This window comes from Heptranchias perlo, chromosome 40 (assembly GCF_035084215.1).
Source record: "Heptranchias perlo isolate sHepPer1 chromosome 40, sHepPer1.hap1, whole genome shotgun sequence".
In the NCBI taxonomy this organism is placed as follows: Eukaryota; Metazoa; Chordata; class Chondrichthyes; order Hexanchiformes; family Hexanchidae; genus Heptranchias; species Heptranchias perlo.
Window position 1 is genome coordinate 979989 of NC_090364.1, and position 17583 is coordinate 997571.

At 45.5% G+C, this 17583-nt stretch overlaps 2 protein-coding genes across 3 annotated transcripts in view; one reads left to right on the top strand and one right to left on the bottom strand.

The window, feature by feature from the left end:
• The window catches only part of LOC137305453 (branched-chain-amino-acid aminotransferase, cytosolic-like), a 49942-nt gene that overhangs the window by 24939 nt on the left and 7420 nt on the right, over positions 1-17583 (bottom strand). Inside the window, exon 1 of one of the 2 annotated variants that reach the window (XM_067974286.1) lies at positions 10577-10707. The exons of the other annotated variant lie outside the window; for it this stretch is intronic. The gene's annotated coding sequence lies outside the window, so the exon portion shown is untranslated. Of the gene's footprint in view, positions 1-10576; positions 10708-17583 lie in introns of those variants that run through there. 2 annotated transcript variants of the gene reach the window in all.
• sacs2 (sacsin molecular chaperone 2) overlaps positions 5626-17583 on the top strand; it is a 103997-nt gene continuing 92039 nt past the window's right edge. Inside the window, exon 1 of the mRNA XM_067974229.1 lies at positions 5626-5798. The gene's annotated coding sequence lies outside the window, so the exon portion shown is untranslated. The remainder of the gene's footprint in view (positions 5799-17583) is intronic.

A 17583-nucleotide genomic window follows, 5' to 3' on the forward strand; every position in this document is an offset into this window, starting at 1 on the left:
TTTGGAGGTGGTTCAGAGAAGGTTCACTCGTCTGATCCCTGGGATGAGGGGGTTATCTTATGAGGAAAGGTTGGACAAGTTGGGCCTGTATACACTGGAGTTTAGAAGAATGAGAGGTGATCTTATTGAAACATATAAGATCCAGAGGGGACTAGAAGGGGTAGATGCTGAGAGAATGTTTTCCCTTGTGGGAGAGACTAGAACTAGGGGCCACAGTTTAAAAATAAGGGGACTCCCATTTAAGACAGAGATGAGGAGAATTTTTTTCTCTCAGATGGTCGTGAGTCTGTGGAACTCCCTTCCCCAGAGAGCGGTGGAGGCAGGGTCATTGAATATTTTTAAGGCTGAGTTAGATAGATTCCTGATTAACAAGGGAGTTAAAGGTTATAGTAGATAGACAGGAAAGTAGGGTTGAGGTCGCAATCAGATCAGCCATGATCTTATCAAATGGCAGAGCAGGCTCGAGGGGCCGAATGCTCTACTCCTGCTCTTAATTCGTATGTTCATATTAGCAGAAGGGTCAAGAACCAGAGGACATAGATTTAAGGTGATTGGCAAAAGAGCCAAAGGTGACATGAGGAAAAACTTTTTTTTTACACACAGCGAGTGGTTAGGGTCTGGAATGCACTGCCTGAGGGGGTGGTTGAGGCAGATTCAATTGTGGCCTTCAAAAGGGAACTGGAACAATACTTGAAAGGAAAAAATTTGCAGGGCTACAAGCATAGGGCAGGGCAGTGGGAATAGCTGGATTGCTCTTGCATAGAGCCAGCACAGACTCGATGGGCAGAATGGCCTCCTTCCGTATTGTAACCTTTCTATGATTCGATTTTTGCTGCATGATCTGGGGGGTGGGGGGGAAGCAGACTGGAGGTGAAAAAACTGGTGAGATAGAAATTCCTGATGTAACATTGTGCACACAGTCCATGCTTCTGTGTTGAATTGGCAATAGGATGAAACATAGAAAATAGGAGCAGGAGTAGGCCATTAGGCCCTTCGAGCCTGCTGCGCCATTCAATATGATCATGGCTGATCCTCTATCTCAATACAATATTCCTGCTCTCTCCCCATACTCCTTGATGCCTTCTTATCTAGAAATCTATCTCCTTCTTAAATATATGCAGTGACTTGGCCTCCAAAGCCTTCTGTGGTAGAGAATTCCACAGGTTCACCACCCTCTGAGTGAAGAAATTTCTCATCTCAATCCTAAATGTCCTACCCCGTATCCTGAGACTGTGACCCCTCATTCTGGACCCCCCAGCTGGGGAAACATCCTCCCTGCATCCAGTCTGTCTAGCCCTGTCAGAATTTTATACGTTTCAATGAGATCCCCTCTGATTCTTCTAAACTCAAGTGAATACAGGCCTAGTCGACCCAATCTTTCCTAATACGACAGTCTTGCCATCCCAGGCATCAGTCTGGTGAATCTTCGCTGCACTCCCTCTATGGCAAGTATATCCTTTCTTGGGTAAGGAGACCAAAACTGCACACAATACTCTAGGTGTGGTCTCACCAAGGCCCTGTATAACTGCAGTAAGACATCTTTACTCCTGTACTCAAATCTTCTTGCAATGAAGGCCAACATACCATTTGCCTTCCTAACTGCTTGCTGTACCTGCATGTTTGCTTTCAGTGACTGGTGTACAAGGACACCCAGGTCCCTTTGTACATCAACATTTCCCAATCGATCACCATTTAAATAATACTCCGCCTTTCTGTTTTTCCTTCCGAAGTGGATAACTTCACATTTATCCACATTATACTGCACCTGCCATGTATTTGCCCACTCACTCAACTTGTCTAAATCGCCTTGAAGCCTCTTTGCATCCTCCTCACAACTCACAATCCCACCTAGTTTTGTGTCGTCAGCAAACTTGGAAATATTACATTTGGTTCCCTCATCCAAATCATTGATATATTTTGTGAATAGCTGGGGCCTAAGCACTGATCCCTGTGGTATCCCACTAGACATCGCCTGCCACCCTGAAAAAGACCCATCTCTGTTTCCTGTCTGTTAACCAATTTTTAATCCATGCCAGTATATTACCACCAATCCCATGTGCTTTAATTTTGCACACTAACCTCTTATGTGGGACTTTATCAAAGGCCTTCTGAAAATCCAAATATACCACATCCACTGGTTCTCCCTTATCTATTCTACCAGTTACATCCTCAAAAAATTCCAGTAGGTTTGTCAAACACGATTTCCCTTTCATAAATCCATGATGACTTTGTTTAATCCCGTTGATATTTTCCAAGTGTCCTGTTTTCACATCCTTTATAATAGACTCAAGCATTTTCCCTACTACTGATGTTAGGCTAACTGGTCTGTAGGTCCCTGTTTTCTCTCTCCCTCCTTTTTTAAATAGTGGGGTTGCATTTGCCACCCTCCAAACTGCAGGAACTGTTCCATAATCTATAGAATTTTGGAAAATGACAACCAATGCATCCACTATTTCCATGGCTACCTCTTTTAGTACTCTGGGATGCAGATTATCAGGTCCTGGGGATTTATCGGCTTTCAGTCCCATTAATTTCTCCAACACTATTTTTTTGTTTACTAATACTGATTTCCTTTACTTCCTCCTTCTTACTAGACCCTTGGTTACCCAGCATTTCTGAGAAGTTATTTGTGTCCTCTTCCGTGAAGACAGAACCAAAGTATTTGTTTAATTGCTCTGCCATTTCCCTGTTCCCTATTATAAATTCTCCCGTTTCTGACTGTAAGGGACCTACATTTGTCTTCACTAATTTTTTTTTTTACATACTTGTAGAAGCTTTTACAGTCCACTTTTATGTTCCTTACAAGTTTACTCTCATACTCTATTTTTCCCCTCTTAATCAATCTCTTGGTCCTTTTTTGCTGAATTCTAAACTGCTCCCAATCCTCAGGCTTGCTACTTTTTCTGGCAACTTTATATGACTCCTCTTTGGATTTAATACTATCCTTAATTTCTTTTGTTAGCCATGGTTGGGCCATTTTTCCTTTTGTTTTTGTGCCAGAAAGGAATATACAACTGTTGCAATTCATGCATTTGTTCCTTAAATGTTAGCCATTGGCTATCCACCATCATGCCTTTTAATGAAGCTTCCCAATCTATCATAGCCAACTCACTCCTCATACATTCGTAGTTTCCTTTGTTTAGATTTAGGACCCTAGTTTCAGATTGGACTACTTCACTTTCCATCTTAATGAAGAATTCTATCATGTTGTGGTCACTCTTCTCTAAAGGACCCCACACAACAAGATTATTAATTAACCCCTTCTCATTGCACAATACCCAATCTTGGATAGCCTGTTCCCTGGTTGGCTCCTCAATGTACTGGTCTAAAAAACCATCCCGTACACACTCCAGGAATTCATCCTCCACAGTATTATTGCTAATTTGGTTTGGCCAGTCTATATGTAGATTAAAGTCACCCATAATTACTGTAGTACCCTTGTTACATGCACCTTTAATGTCCTGTTTGATGCCATCCCCTACATTACCACTACTGTTTGGAGGCCTATAGACAACTCCCACCAGTGTTTTCTGCCCCTTGGTGCTTCACAACTCCACCCAGACTAATTCTACATCTTGATTTTCTGAGCCAATATCCTTTCTCACTATTGCTCTGATTTCATCCTTTACTAACAACGCCACCCCACCCCCTTTTCCTTTTTGCCTGTCCTTCCTAAATATCGAACACCCTTGGATATTCAGCTCCCAGCCTTGGTCATCTGCAGCCACGTCTCCGTAATCGCAATTATATCGTAACGGTTTACATCTATTTGCGCTGTTAATTCGTCTACCTTATTATGAATGTTTCGTGCATTCAGATATAGTGCCTTTAGATTTGTCTTTTTAACATTTTTAGACATCTTAACATTTTTTTGTACTATGGCCCTATTTGTCTTATTACCATTTATTCTTACGCGGACCCTATTTGTTAGTGCACTCTTTTGTTTTTATGCTCTGTCCCTTCCTGACACAATCTGGTTATCCTTACCCCAATCACTTTCCTGCACTGCTTCTTTGTCTTTTCTCTTTAGCATTCTAGATTTCTCTCCACCGGGACCCTCCCCCCATCCCCCTCAATTAGTTTAAAGCCCTATCTATCTCCATAGTTATTCGATTTGCTAAAACTCTGGTCCCAGCATGGTTCAGGTATAGTCTGTCCCAAACGAACAGCTCTCTTTCAGAGATTATTACCTTTGTGGTTCTGCTTTTTAATTTAGTCCCTAGCTGCTCAAACTCTCTCAGCAGAACCTTTTTCTTAGTCCTACCTGTCGTTGGTACCTACATGGACCACGACAACTGGATCCTCCCCCTCCAAGATCTTCTCCAGCCCGGAGGAGATGTCCTTAACCCTGGCACTGGGTAGGCAACATAGCCTTTGGGACTCATGCTCCTTGGCTACAGAGAAGTATATTCAAGTAACCAGTACCACTTGTATCCCGATGGCACGGCAGTGTTTCTCAATTGTTTCGGCAGTTATTAGTGAACATATACTCCGAAAACATTACTAATGTGACCACTCTAAGCCCTCGGCTCATTTGGTGGGAATAAGTCCACAGGCTAGATTTTGAGTAGGTGCCCTGCTTCCAGGGTTGTTAATGATTTTCTCTTCACATCTCCATTATACTGCAGATATTGGTCTCAGACCCAGTGAGATTAACCCTCTTTGCAATTGTGTCATAAATGAAGTGAGTTGAGCAGTCTCGTCAGAGGAGGTGACACACAAAGATCTGCATTTGTTTTGCTTGAGGTTCTCCTACATCACAGGGCAAAGGTAGACTTTGTAAACAGGTCAATACAGCCACCATTACAAATTATTAGAGGATCTTTATCCATACTCCATGCATGTCCAGTGCCATTTGCCAAATATTCAGCTATATTCTTAAATCAAATTGAAAGCTAATTGTCAACCTCAATAGTGGGCTGTTCACCTGGAGCTCCCCGGCCCCCCGAGTCCCCGGTTTCCCCCTCCCCACCCCCCCAAGTCCCCTGTCACCCAGAGTCCCCGGTCAGAGTCCCGATCAACATTTCTCCTTCAACTATCAAAAAACAGTTCCTACTTTTCCATCAGCTCTTGTGGGATCTTACTGTGTTCAAAATGGCTGCCACATTTGCCTACATAACAACAGTCACTGCACTTCTAAATAACGGACTCTTTGTGAAGCAGTTTGAGGCAGTTTGTGAAGCAGTCAGAGAGGTAATAAGGCACATTTATTTTTAAGCAGCGTTAGAGTGCAGAAGTCTCAGAATTGTGCACAAATAACACACTTTGAGCGAGGTGAATGAATAGCAGCCTGATCACAACAGCAGTGTGAATCATCTGTCAGCAAACAGCGAATGGCTAAAGATTTGGATCCTGTATCATGTCTTGGCAGGCATTGGTTAGAGAGATTTTAAAATATAAATTAATTAATTTCATCCAAGCAGAACACTGCCAGTAAAACCAGACTGCATTCATCAGAACTCCAACTGTCAGGCAGTGCAAACTTCAGCAATCATTTATTGCTCAGGAACAAAGAGAGACATTTGCATTTTACTAGCTCACCAATTCAAAGGTTAGGAGAAAGGATCTTTTTTGATATATAAACTGCTGTGCCTGGTTCAAAGTACAGTATTCTGCCTGTGGACATATTAAGTGGGGAATTCTAGCAGTGAAGCTCATATGAAGCTCCGATGTAAGGGGGAACTAAAGACTGAAGACTTCCCTCCGTTTAAAGTTACATAAGTTCTATCTATCTTTTTTAGCCTTATCGTTATTCGGAACTCTTTGGAATGTCATTGGGAGAAACATTGATACTCAAGGTGAGGAAATTAAAGAAACTATTTTTTCTCTAGAAGCCATGAAAAGTGCGTTGTAGTGCAAGGTTATGTCCGTTAGAGACGAGACCATAAGCACTTCGTCATCTTTCGAGGTTGTGGCATCTCAATGTTATCAAATTGTGTTAAGCTCAAGTCTGTCCTGGAGCGGGTGATCCACCCGGATCAGACCTGTACTACACCCGGCAGGAAGATCTCTGATAGCCTTACGCTGCTCAGGGATACGATCGCCTACGAGGACAGGGGGTTGAACACCTGCCTCATCAGCCTGGACCAGGAGAAGACCTTCGACAGAATATCCCACACGTACATGATGGACGTGCTCTCCAAAATGGGTTTTGGGGACAGAATCCGCGATTGGATCCGACCACTCTACGCGGACATCCATAGTGCAGTCCTAATCAACGGGTGGGAGTCAGAGAGCTTTCCGATCAGATCTGGAGTCAGGCAGGGCTGTCCTCTCTCTGCGGTCTTGTTCATGTGTTGTATCGAGCCGTTTGCCGCGTCCATCAAGAAGGATGCGGGTATCAGGGGGGTGACGATCCCAGGCAGCGAAGGCGCTCAGGTTAAGGCCTCCCTGTATGTGGACGACGTCACCGTCTTCTGCTCCGATCAGCAGTCAGTCCACACACTGATGAACATCTGCGACCGTTTCGAGCTGGCCTCAGGGGCCAGAGTGAACCGAAGTAAGAGTGAGGCCATGTTCTTTGGCAGGTGGGAGACGTGATCCTTTGTCCCCTTCACCGTCAGGTCCAGCTACCTGGAGGTGTTGAGGATCTGGTTCGGGGGGGCCCCTGGCTTGCATGAAGAACTGGGAGGAGCGAATTGCCAAGGTCAAACAGAAGCTTAACATGTGGGTGGGGCGATCCCTCTCCATAACAGTCAGGAACCTGGTGATAAGGTGTGAGGTACTTGCGGTGTTGCTCTACGTGGCCAGGGTCTGGCCTGTTACAACAAAGTGTGCAGAAACGGCCAGCCTGCCATCCCTGCCCTCTGGGGAAGTGCTCAGTCTCTTTCCTTGGGTACCCTGGCCACAACCAGGTTTACTGTATTACACTGGATGCTATATTTGCCCATTGAACTATAGGATGAGAACAAATAACTTTGGCTTTATCTATTGACTGTCCGAGTGTGCCATTCAGGCCAAACTCAGAGGTGTCGACCAATATCATGGTTTTGACATGTTGCCTTCTGTTGACTTGTTAAGATTTGTATTATCCAATGGACATACACGATCGACAATTGTTGATGGGCGTCTGTGCAGGTCAACAAGCCACTACACTTTTCAACTCCGTATGCAGCCCTTGAATTGTGATTAATTGATCTTTTTTACTGGAAAAATACTTATTAACGGGATGCATCTTAGGGCAAGTTTACATCCATAGCACCTTGTGCTTAAAGAATTCTAAGTAAATAACTTGCGTACTGATTGCTCCTGCACACAGATTCAAATACTGTCCCAGGCAGACACAGTCGCAGCTTTGTTCACAACTATGAGGGTTTCAGCTCAATTCCTGGAAACTGAATCAAACACAGTAAATGCTGAAAATACACAAGTCCGTCAGCGTGCCAGAAGAAAAAGATGGGTTAATGTTTGGTGCAACTCTTATTTTTCCTTTTTCAGGAGTTTACAGATCTGCTGTACGTTTCCAGTATTTTCTGATTTCACCTCGATTCATGTTCTGGGAGATGTTGGTTTAATGTCAGTCTGAGGCACAGTGTGACAGGGACGGAGGTAGCCTGTCTTGCTATCCTCTTAAAGAATGTCAAGAGCTATGGAAGGGAACTTACAGAAGAGATAAAAATTAAATGAAGAGAGAAAAAAAAGAGAATGATGCTCCAAAGCTTGTGTCAATGATCAATCAGTTCTGTGCTGCCTGCAGTAGCTGTTTCATGTTTCAGTGTAATTTGTCAAACACTGACTGCAAATAAGGATTCAATCTAATCAAGAGGAAATAACCGTAAGGTAAAGTCCTGTATGACATTCTGATACATCAGGTGAAGTCAGTCAAACTGCAATCTACAACTACTAAACTGGCTTCTCAGCAATGGTGGCTGGCAGGTAGCAACTGTCATCACTGCCCTGAGCAAGAGAAGGCAATATAATTAATACCAGTCAAGGTTTCCTCTACAGTTTCATCAGCACAGGATTTTACAGATGGTAAACCATTTAAGGATGAAAGTTTTTCTTTTAAGATGTTATTTCCCAAAATGTCAATGCAAGAGATTGTAGTATCAGCAGGGTCTTACCGTGAGCTCTCCCTCGACACAGGCTCTTACCCCGAGCTCTCCCTCGACACAGGCTCTTACCCCGAGCTCTCCCTCGACACAGGCTCTTACCCCGAGCTCTCCCTCGACACAGGCTCTTACCCCGAGCTCTCCCTCGACACAGGCTCTTACCCCGAGCTCTCCCTCGACACAGGCTCTTACCCCGAGCTCTCCCTCGACACAGGCTCTTACCCCGAGCTCTCCCTCGACACAGGCTCTTACCCCGAGCTCTCCCTCGACACAGGCTCTTACCCCGAGCTCTCCCTCGACACAGGCTCTTACCCCGAGCTCTCCCTCGACACAGGCTCTTACCCCGAGCTCTCCCTCGACACAGGCTCTTACCCCGAGCTCTCCCTCGACACAGGCTCTTACCCCGAGCTCTCCCTCGACACAGGCTCTTACCCCGAGCTCTCCCTCGACACAGGCTCTTACCCCGAGCTCTCCCTCGACACAGGCTCTTACCCCGAGCTCTCCCTCGACACAGGCTCTTACCCCGAGCTCTCCCTCGACACAGGCTCTTACCCCGAGCTCTCCCTCGACACAGGCTCTTACCCCGAGCTCTCCCTCGACACAGGCTCTTACCCCGAGCTCTCCCTCGACACAGGCTCTTACCCCGAGCTCTCCCTCGACACAGGCTCTTACCCCGAGCTCTCCCTCGACACAGGCTCTTACCCCGAGCTCTCCCTCGACACAGGCTCTTACCCCGAGCTCTCCCTCGACACAGGCTCTTACCCCGAGCTCTCCCTCGACACAGGCTCTTACCCCGAGCTCTCCCTCGACACAGGCTCTTACCCCGAGCTCTCCCTCGACACAGGCTCTTACCCCGAGCTCTCCCTCGACACAGGCTCTTACCCCGAGCTCTCCCTCGACACAGGCTCTTACCCCGAGCTCTCCCTCGACACAGGCTCTTACCCCGAGCTCTCCCTCGACACAGGCTCTTACCCCGAGCTCTCCCTCGACACAGGCTCTTACCCCGAGCTCTCCCTCGACACAGGCTCTTACCCCGAGCTCTCCCTTTACACAAGCTGGGAGGAAATATTGAGTAGAATGGGTCTATACTCTATGGAGTTTAGAAGAATGAGAGGTGATCTCATTGAAACATATAAGATTCTAAGAGGGCTTGACAGGGGAGATGTTGAGAGGATGTTTCCCCTGTCTGGAGAGACTAGGACTAAGGTACATTGACTCAGGATAAGGGGTTGGACATTTAGGACTGAGATGAGGAGGAATAGGAAAAGGATAGAACAAGGTACTTTCTAAATGGTAAAAAGTTAAAAACAGTGGATGTCCAAAAGGACTTAGGGGTTCAGGTACAAATATCATTGAAGTGTCATGAGCAGGTGCAGAAAATAATCAATGAGGCTAATGGAATGCTGGCCTTTATATCTAGAGTACTAGAGTACAAGGGGGCAGACGTTATGCTGCAGCTGTACAAAACCCTGGTTAGACCATACCTGGAGTACTAAGAGCAGTTCTAGGCACCATACCTTCGGAAGGACATATTGGCCTTGGAGGGAGTGCAGCGTAGATTTGCTAGAATGACACCCGGACCTCAAGGGTTAAGTTACGAGGCGAGATTACACAAATTGGGGTTGTATTCTCTAGAGTTTAGAAGGTTAAAGGGTGATCTGATCGAAGTTTATAAGATATTATGGGGAACAGATAGGGTGGATAGAGAGAAACTATTTCCGCTGGTTGGGGATTCTAGGAGTAGGGGGCACAGTCTAAAAGTTAGAGCCAGACCTTTCAGCAGTGAGATTAGAAAACATTTCTACACACAAAGGGTGGTAGAAGTTTGGAACTCTCTTCCGCAAATGGCAATTGATGCTAGCTCAATTGCTAATTTTAAATCTGAGATAGATAGCTTTTTGCCAACCAATGGTGTTAAGGGATAAGGGCCAAAGGCAGGTATATGGAGTTAGATCACAGATCAGCCATGATCTTATCAAATAGCAGAGCGGGCTCGAGGGGCTGAATGGCCTTCTCCTGTTCCTATATTCCTATGAATTTCTTCACTCAGAGGGTTGAGAATATTTGGAATTCTATACCCCAGAGGGCTGTGGGTGCTCAGTTGTTGAGTATCTTCAAGATTGAGATCGATAGATTTTTGGACACTAAGGGAATCAAGGGATATGGGGATTGGGCGGGAAAGTGGAGTTGAGGTTGAAGATCAGCCATGATCTTATTGAATGGCGGAGCAGGCTTGAGGGACCGTATGGCCTACTCCTGCTCCTATTTCTTACAGGAAGAAGCCCAGCCGGTGATCTGTGAGGTAAAATATCAGGTCTTAATACGTCAGCCGCTACATCTGTAATAACCTATTATCTCGAGAATGCATAAAGGTCAGCCAGGGATCCTGCTCCTAATCATTGGCCAGTTAACCCTGCTGGCGGGAGTAGGGGATGGAGACAGAGTCAGAGAGTGAGAGAGAATGTGTGTTTGAGAGAGTGAGTGCGTGAGCAAGCCAGTGTACATATGTGCGTACGTGTACATACATGGAGATGTCAGATGAGGATTGGATCAGATTTGGCTGTGATAGCTTCTCTGAGCAAATCTCCTCCTTGTCAGGGCATGAAGAATGGCCACTTGAGAAAGGTATCAGAAGACCACTGGTGCCCGTGGAACTGTACCTCAGCAACATCTAAATCTTCAGTAGACGAGAGAAAAATGGGAGAAATCAAATAAGAAGTTTATGTTTCAGAAATTCAGGCCAAGGAGCCACTGGATTAATAATTAGCAACTTATCAGGCATTTCTGGCAATATTTACAGTAAGTTTGAGGAAATTATTAATTCCTCTGTCTTTCGCTTTCACTATCGAAACATACTATTTCAGAACAAAAGATAAAGATTTGGCTTTATTTTAATAATTGTAGGGATAATAATTAGGAGCGAATCCCACAGATAGGTTAGGATTAAACTAAACTTTGTGATACTTTGGGATTCTTAGGAGGAACAGTTCAGGGGGGGGTGACTGAAGTCTTGGGAGAAAAGTTGGGATTGGAGAAGGTTTTGAAGGAAGAGGAAGGTAGAAGGGTCTTCGGAGGGAGTTTCAGAATGCAGAGCCTGGGCAGCTACAGATCTGCCACCAATAGTGGGAGAGGGGGAGGGTGGGATGCACAGGAGGCTAGAGTCGGAAAACCAAAGGAGGGATTGTTAAGCCTGGAGAAGGTTGCATGGCCTTGGAGACAAGGACGAGGAATTAGAATTTAATGCGCTGGGGTACAGTGCAGCCCGAGCGGACAGGTGTGCTAGATGAGCAAGGCATAGTGAAGGGGCAGGATATGAGCAACTCCGTATTGGACACGTTGGAATTCATGGAGTGTGGATGAAGAAAAGCTAGCAAAGAGAGCATTGGAATAATCTAGTCTGGTAATGACAAAACAGGGTTTTGGTGGTAATAGGGCTCAGGGAACAGAGGTGGACAATGTTGCAGAGGTGGAACTAAGTGGCCTTGATGGTAGAGAGAATATGGGATTGATACAGAGCTCAGGTCAGACAGGATGCCAAGGTTGCACTCAGTTTTGGTGAGCCTGAGTTAGAAGCCAAGGAGGGGATGGAGTCATTGTTAATGGAATTTGTGATGAGCACCAAAAACCGTGGCTTCGGTCTTCCCGATGTTCAGCTAAAGGAAGATGTGGCTAATCCAGGAAGTGATATTGGACAAGTAGCCCGACAGCACTAAAGTGAGTTGAAGGGTTGAGAGAATTGCTCAAGAGGTGCAGCGGGGTATTGTCAGCATAGATATGGAAGCTGCCCTGCGAGAGGGAGGGAGGAGAAGCCACTGCTAGAAACATGCAGGCTGTCTCCAGGAAGGTAGGAGTGGAACCAAGCAGGGCAATAAACAACTACTTGCATTTATAAAGCACCTTTAACCTCGAAAAATGCCCAAAGCACTCTACAGAGGCATGAGCAAAAAAACCCACAGAGATGGGCAACAAAGCAGAGGCAGTGGAGGAGGACAGCATGATCAAACACTTCAAAAAGATTGAAGGTGACAAGGAAGGACGGCACACCACTGTCAACGTCACTGAGGATGACATTTGCAATCTTGACCAGGGCTGACTCAGTGCTATGATAGGTCGGAAGCCAGACAGGAGGGATTTGACAAGGGAGTTTCTGGAAAGCTGGGCATGGAGCTGGGAGACGTGACATTCACGAGGGCCTTAGAGAGGAAAAGGAGCTTAGAGAAGAGGCCGCTTCTGCTTAGGGTTTTTAAACAAACAAGTGACAAAGAAAGAAGAGCAATAAAAAAAATATCAATGTTTAGATTCAAATTACAATACTGGACCATTCAACCTGGGAAACATTTCCTTACTAACAAAACACTTCAACTAGTTCAGATCCCAAGAAAGCCTTTTGACAACAATTGCTCAAAAGATGAGGTACTGCATCAAGAATTTAGGGAGCTAGGTAGCAGATTAAAGAGCAGGACCTCAAAGGTTGTAATCTCTGGATTACTCCCAGTGCCACGGGCTAGTGAGTATAGAAATAGGAGGATAGAACGGATGAATGCGTGGCTAAAGAGTTGGTGCAGGAGGGAGGGTTTCAGTTTCCTGGATCACTGGGCCTGCTTCTGGGGAAGGTGGGACTTGTACAAGTCGGACGGGTTGCACCTGAACCAGAGCGGGACAAATATCCTTGCGGGGAGGTTTGCTAGCACTGTTGGGGGGGGTTTAAACTAACTTGGCAGGGGGATGGGATACAGAGTGGAGCTACAATAGGGGGTGATGTGCAGCCAAATATAGAGAAAAAAACAAGTCAGCTTGGAAGACAGGGCAAATATGTGAGGGCAAGGCTGGATGGCATCTATTTTAATACAAGGAGTCTTGCGAATAAGGTGGATGAACTGAAGGTGTTGATAAACACATGGGAGTATGATATTGTTGCTGTCACAGAGACATGGTTGAGGGAGGGGCAAGACTGGCAGCTCAATATCCCGGGGTACAGAATCTTCAGGCGAGACAGAGGGGGAGGTATAAGAGGAGGGGGGGTCGCAATATTAATTAAAGAATCGATTACTGCCATAAGGAGGGATGATATATTAGCAGGTTCCTCTAATGAGGCCATATGGGTGGAGCTTAAAAACAAAAAGGGGGCAAGCACTTTGATGGGAGTGTACTATAGGCCCCCAAACAGTCAGGGGGAGATAGAGGAACAGATATGTAGGCAAATCTCAGAAAATTGTGCAAATAATAGGGTAATAATAGTGGGGGATTTCAACTTCCCCAATATTAAATGGGATACTCAGAGTGTAAAAGGCTTAGAGGGTACAAAATTCTTAACGTGCATCCAGGAGAGCTTTTTGAGCCAGCATGTAGAAAGTCCTACAAGAGAGGGGGCGGTACTGGACCTAATTCTAGGGAATGTGGCCGGCCAAGTGGAAGAAGTGCTAGTAGGTGAGCACTTTGGTGACAGTGACCATAATTCGGTGAGATTTAAGGTGGTCATGGAAAAGGACAGGGAGGGGCCGGAAATAAAGGTTCTAAATTGGGGGAAGGCCGATTTTAATAGGATAAGGCAGGATCTGGCCAAAATGGACTGGGATCAGCTGCTTGTAGGAAAATCCGCATCGGAGCAATGGGAGTCTTTCAGAAGGGAGATTGAGACCATACAATGGCAACATGTTCCCGTAAAGGTCAAGGGTGGTTCCAAGAACTCCAGGGAACCTTGGATGTCAGGGGATATACGAGAATGGATTAGGAAAAAAAGGAGGGCTTTTGGCAGATACAAAAGGCTAAAGACGGAGGAAGCCCTAGAGGAGTACAAAAAGTGCAGGGGGATACTTAAAAAAGAAATTAGGAGATCAAGGAGGGGCCATGAAATAACACTGGCGAGCAAAATAAAGGAAAATCCTAAGATGTTTTATAAGTATATTAAGGGTAAGAGGATGACTAGGGAAAAAATAGGGCCCATTAGGGACAAAAATGGCAATCTGTGTGTGGAGCCGGCAGATGTAGGAGGGGTTCTAAATGAATTTTTTGCATCTGTTTTCACTATGGAGAAGGACGATGTAGACATAGAAATACGGCAGGGGGACTGTGATATACTCGAACATATTAACATCGAGCGGGAGGAGGTATTGGCGGTTTTAGCAGGCCTAAAAATGGATAAATCCCCAGGCCCGGACGAAACGTATCCCAGGCTACTGTGTGAGGCAAAGGAGGAGATTGCGGGGGCTCTGACACATATATTCAGAACCTCTCTGGCCACAGGGGATGTGCCAGAGGACTGGAGAACCGCTAATGTAATACCATTATTCAAGAAGGGGAGTAGGGAAAAACCGGGGAACTACAGGCCAGTGAGCCCAACATCAGTGGTAGGAAAATTATTGGAAAAAATTCTGAAGGACAAAATTAGTCTCCACTTGGAGAAGCAAGGATTAATCAGGGATAGTCAACATGGCTTTGTCAAGGGAAGATCATGTCTGACTAATTTGATTGAATTTTTTGAGGGGGTGACTAGGCGTGTGGATGAGGGTAACGCAGTGGATGTGGTATACATGGATTTCAGTAAGGCCTTCGATAAAGTCCCCCACAGGAGACTGGTCAAGAAGGTACGAGCCCATGGAATCCAGGGTGCCTTGGCACTTTGGATACAAAACTGGCTTAGTGGCAGAAGGCAGAGGGTGATGGTCGAAGGTTGTTTTTGTGACTGGAAGCCTGTGGCCAGTGGGGTACCACAGGGATCGGTGCTGGGTCCCTTGCTGTTTGTGGTCTACATTAATGACTTGGATATGAATGTAAAAGGTATGATCAGTAAGTTCGCTGATGATACAAAGATTGGTAGGGTGGTAAATAGCGAGGAGGATAGCCTCAGTCTGCAGGACGATATAGATGGGTTGGTCAGATGGGCGGAACAGTGGCAAATGGAATTTAACCCGGAAAAGTGCGAGGTGATGCACTTTGGAGGGACTAACAAGGCAAGGGAGGACCCTAGGCAAGACAGAGGGTCAGAGGGATCTTGGTGTGCAAGTTCACAGATCCCTGAAGGCGGCGGAACAGGTAGATAAGGTGGTAAAGAAGGCATATGGGATACTTGCCTTTATTAGACGAGGCATAGAATATAAGAGCAAGGAGGTTATGATGGAGCTGTATAAAACACTGGTTAGGCCACAGCTGGAGTACTGTGTGCAGTTCTGGTCGCCACACTACAGGAAGGATGTGATCGCTTTGGAGAGGGTGCAGAGGAGATTCGCCAGGATGTTACCAGGGCTGGAGCGCTTCAGCTATGAGGAGAGACTGGGAAGATTGGGTTTGTTTTCCTTGGAGCAGAGGAGGCTGAGGGGGGACATGATTGAGGTGTACAAAATTATGAGGGGCACAGATAGGATGGATACTAAGGAGCTTTTTCCCTTCGTTGAGGGTTCTATAACAAGGGGACATAGATTCAAGGTAAAAGGCGGGAGGTTTAGAGGGGATTTGAGAGAGAACTTTTTCACCCAGAGGGTGGTTGGAGTCTGGAACTCACTGCCTGAAAGGGTTGTGGAGGCAGGAACCCTCACAACATTCAAGAAGCATTTGGATGAGCACTTGAAATGCCATAGCATACAAGGCTACGGACCAAGTGCTGGAATATGGGATTAGAGTAGACAGGGCTTGATGGCCGGCGCGGACACGATGGACCGAAGGGCCTCTATCCGTGCTGTATGACTCTATGACTCTATAAAAGCTTACACATTGACAGCTGATTACAGCAAGAGGTAATAATGAGGAAACATTTCAAGGACTAATTCTCTGCTCTGCATTGGCACAGAAACAATAAACAAATCAAAGTTGAAGCTTTTGATAAAAGGGATTAAAAAGGAAGTTTTCCAATCTTGAGGAAGAAATGATGGACATCTCAAACTGTCTGAGAATTTTTTTGATCTTTTGAACATTAAAAGGCAGTTTTTGGCATAGTTTTCACAGACACAGTAAGGTTGATTGTAACAACAGTAAGCAGATTGATTTCACAAGAGGAAAATCATTTCTGTTTCAAAGTCAAGACAGTTCCACTCATGGAAAAGTCCAAATTAACTCAGTATCATGTTCCCAAAGTGAGAATACTTGAGTAAAGTTAAGCAGAACAGAGAAGACATGCCCAAGAGAGATATGCAACCAGATTACTACAGAGCAGTTAACTTTGACCCAATAGTTTGTTAAGGGAAGGTCGTAACTGACTAACTTGATTGAATTTTTTGAGGAGGTCACAAGGAGGGTCAATGAGGGTAACACGTTTGATGTAGTGTACATGGATTTTAGTAAGGCTTTTGACAAGGTCCCACATGGCAGACTGGTCAAAAAAGAAAAAGCCCATGGGATCCAAGGGAAAGTGGCTAGTTGTATCCAAAATTGGCTCAGTAGCAGGAAGCAAAGGGTAATGGTTCCCGGGTGTTTTTGCAACTGGAATGCTGTTTCCAGTGGGGTCCCACAAGGTTCAGTACTACGTCCCTTACTTTTTGTGGTGTATATTAATGATTTGCACTTGAATGTGGGGGGCTTGATCAAGGAGTTTGCAGATAATACAAAAATTGGCCATGTGGTTGATAGTGAGGAGGAAAGCTGTAGACTGCAAGAAGATATCAATGCACTGGTCAGGTGGACAGAAAAGTGGCAAATGGAATTCAATCCAGAGAAGTATGAGGTATTGCATTTGGGGAGGTCAAACAAGGCAAGGGAGTACACAATAAATGGGAGGATACTGAGAGGTGGAGGAACAAAGGGACCTTGGAGTGCATGTGCACAGATCCCTGAAGGTAGCAGGACAGGTCGATACGGTGGTTAAAAAGGCGTATGGGATACTTTCTTTATTAGCCGAGGCATAGAATGTAAGAGCAGGAAGGTTATGCTAGAACTGTATAAAACATTGGTTAGGCCACAGCTTGAGTACTGCATACAGTTCTGGTCACCAAATTACAGGAAAGATATGATTGCACTAGAGAGGGTACAGAGGAGATTTACGAGGAGAATTTTAGTTATGAGAAAAGATTGGATAGGCTGGGGTTGTTTTCTTTGGAACAAAGGAGGCTGAAGGGCGGTTTAATTGACGTATATAAAATTATGACGGGACTAGACAGAGTGGATAGGGAGGACCTATTTCCCTTAGCAGAGGGGTCAGTGACCAGGGGGCATAGATTTAAAGTAATTGGTAGGAGGAATAGATGGGAGCTGAGGAGAAACTTTTTCACCCAGAGGGTGGTGGGGGTCTGGAACTCACTGCCTGAAAGGGTGGTAGAGGCAGAAATCCTCAACTCATTTAAAAAGTACTTGGATGTGCACTTGGAGTGCTGTAACCTACAGGGCTACCAACCAAGTGCAGAAAAGTGGGATTAAGCTACAGAGCTCTTTTTCAGCCGGCACAGACACGGTGGGCTGAATGGCCTCCTTCTGTGCCATAACCTTCTATGGTTCCCTTCTGAGTAGAGATTGTAAGCCTGTTCATTAATACCATAGACTAAAATAGAAAGCTTACAATTGCTTTTGTACAAACTGAAAAGACCACATGCAATGCAATCTTAAAAAA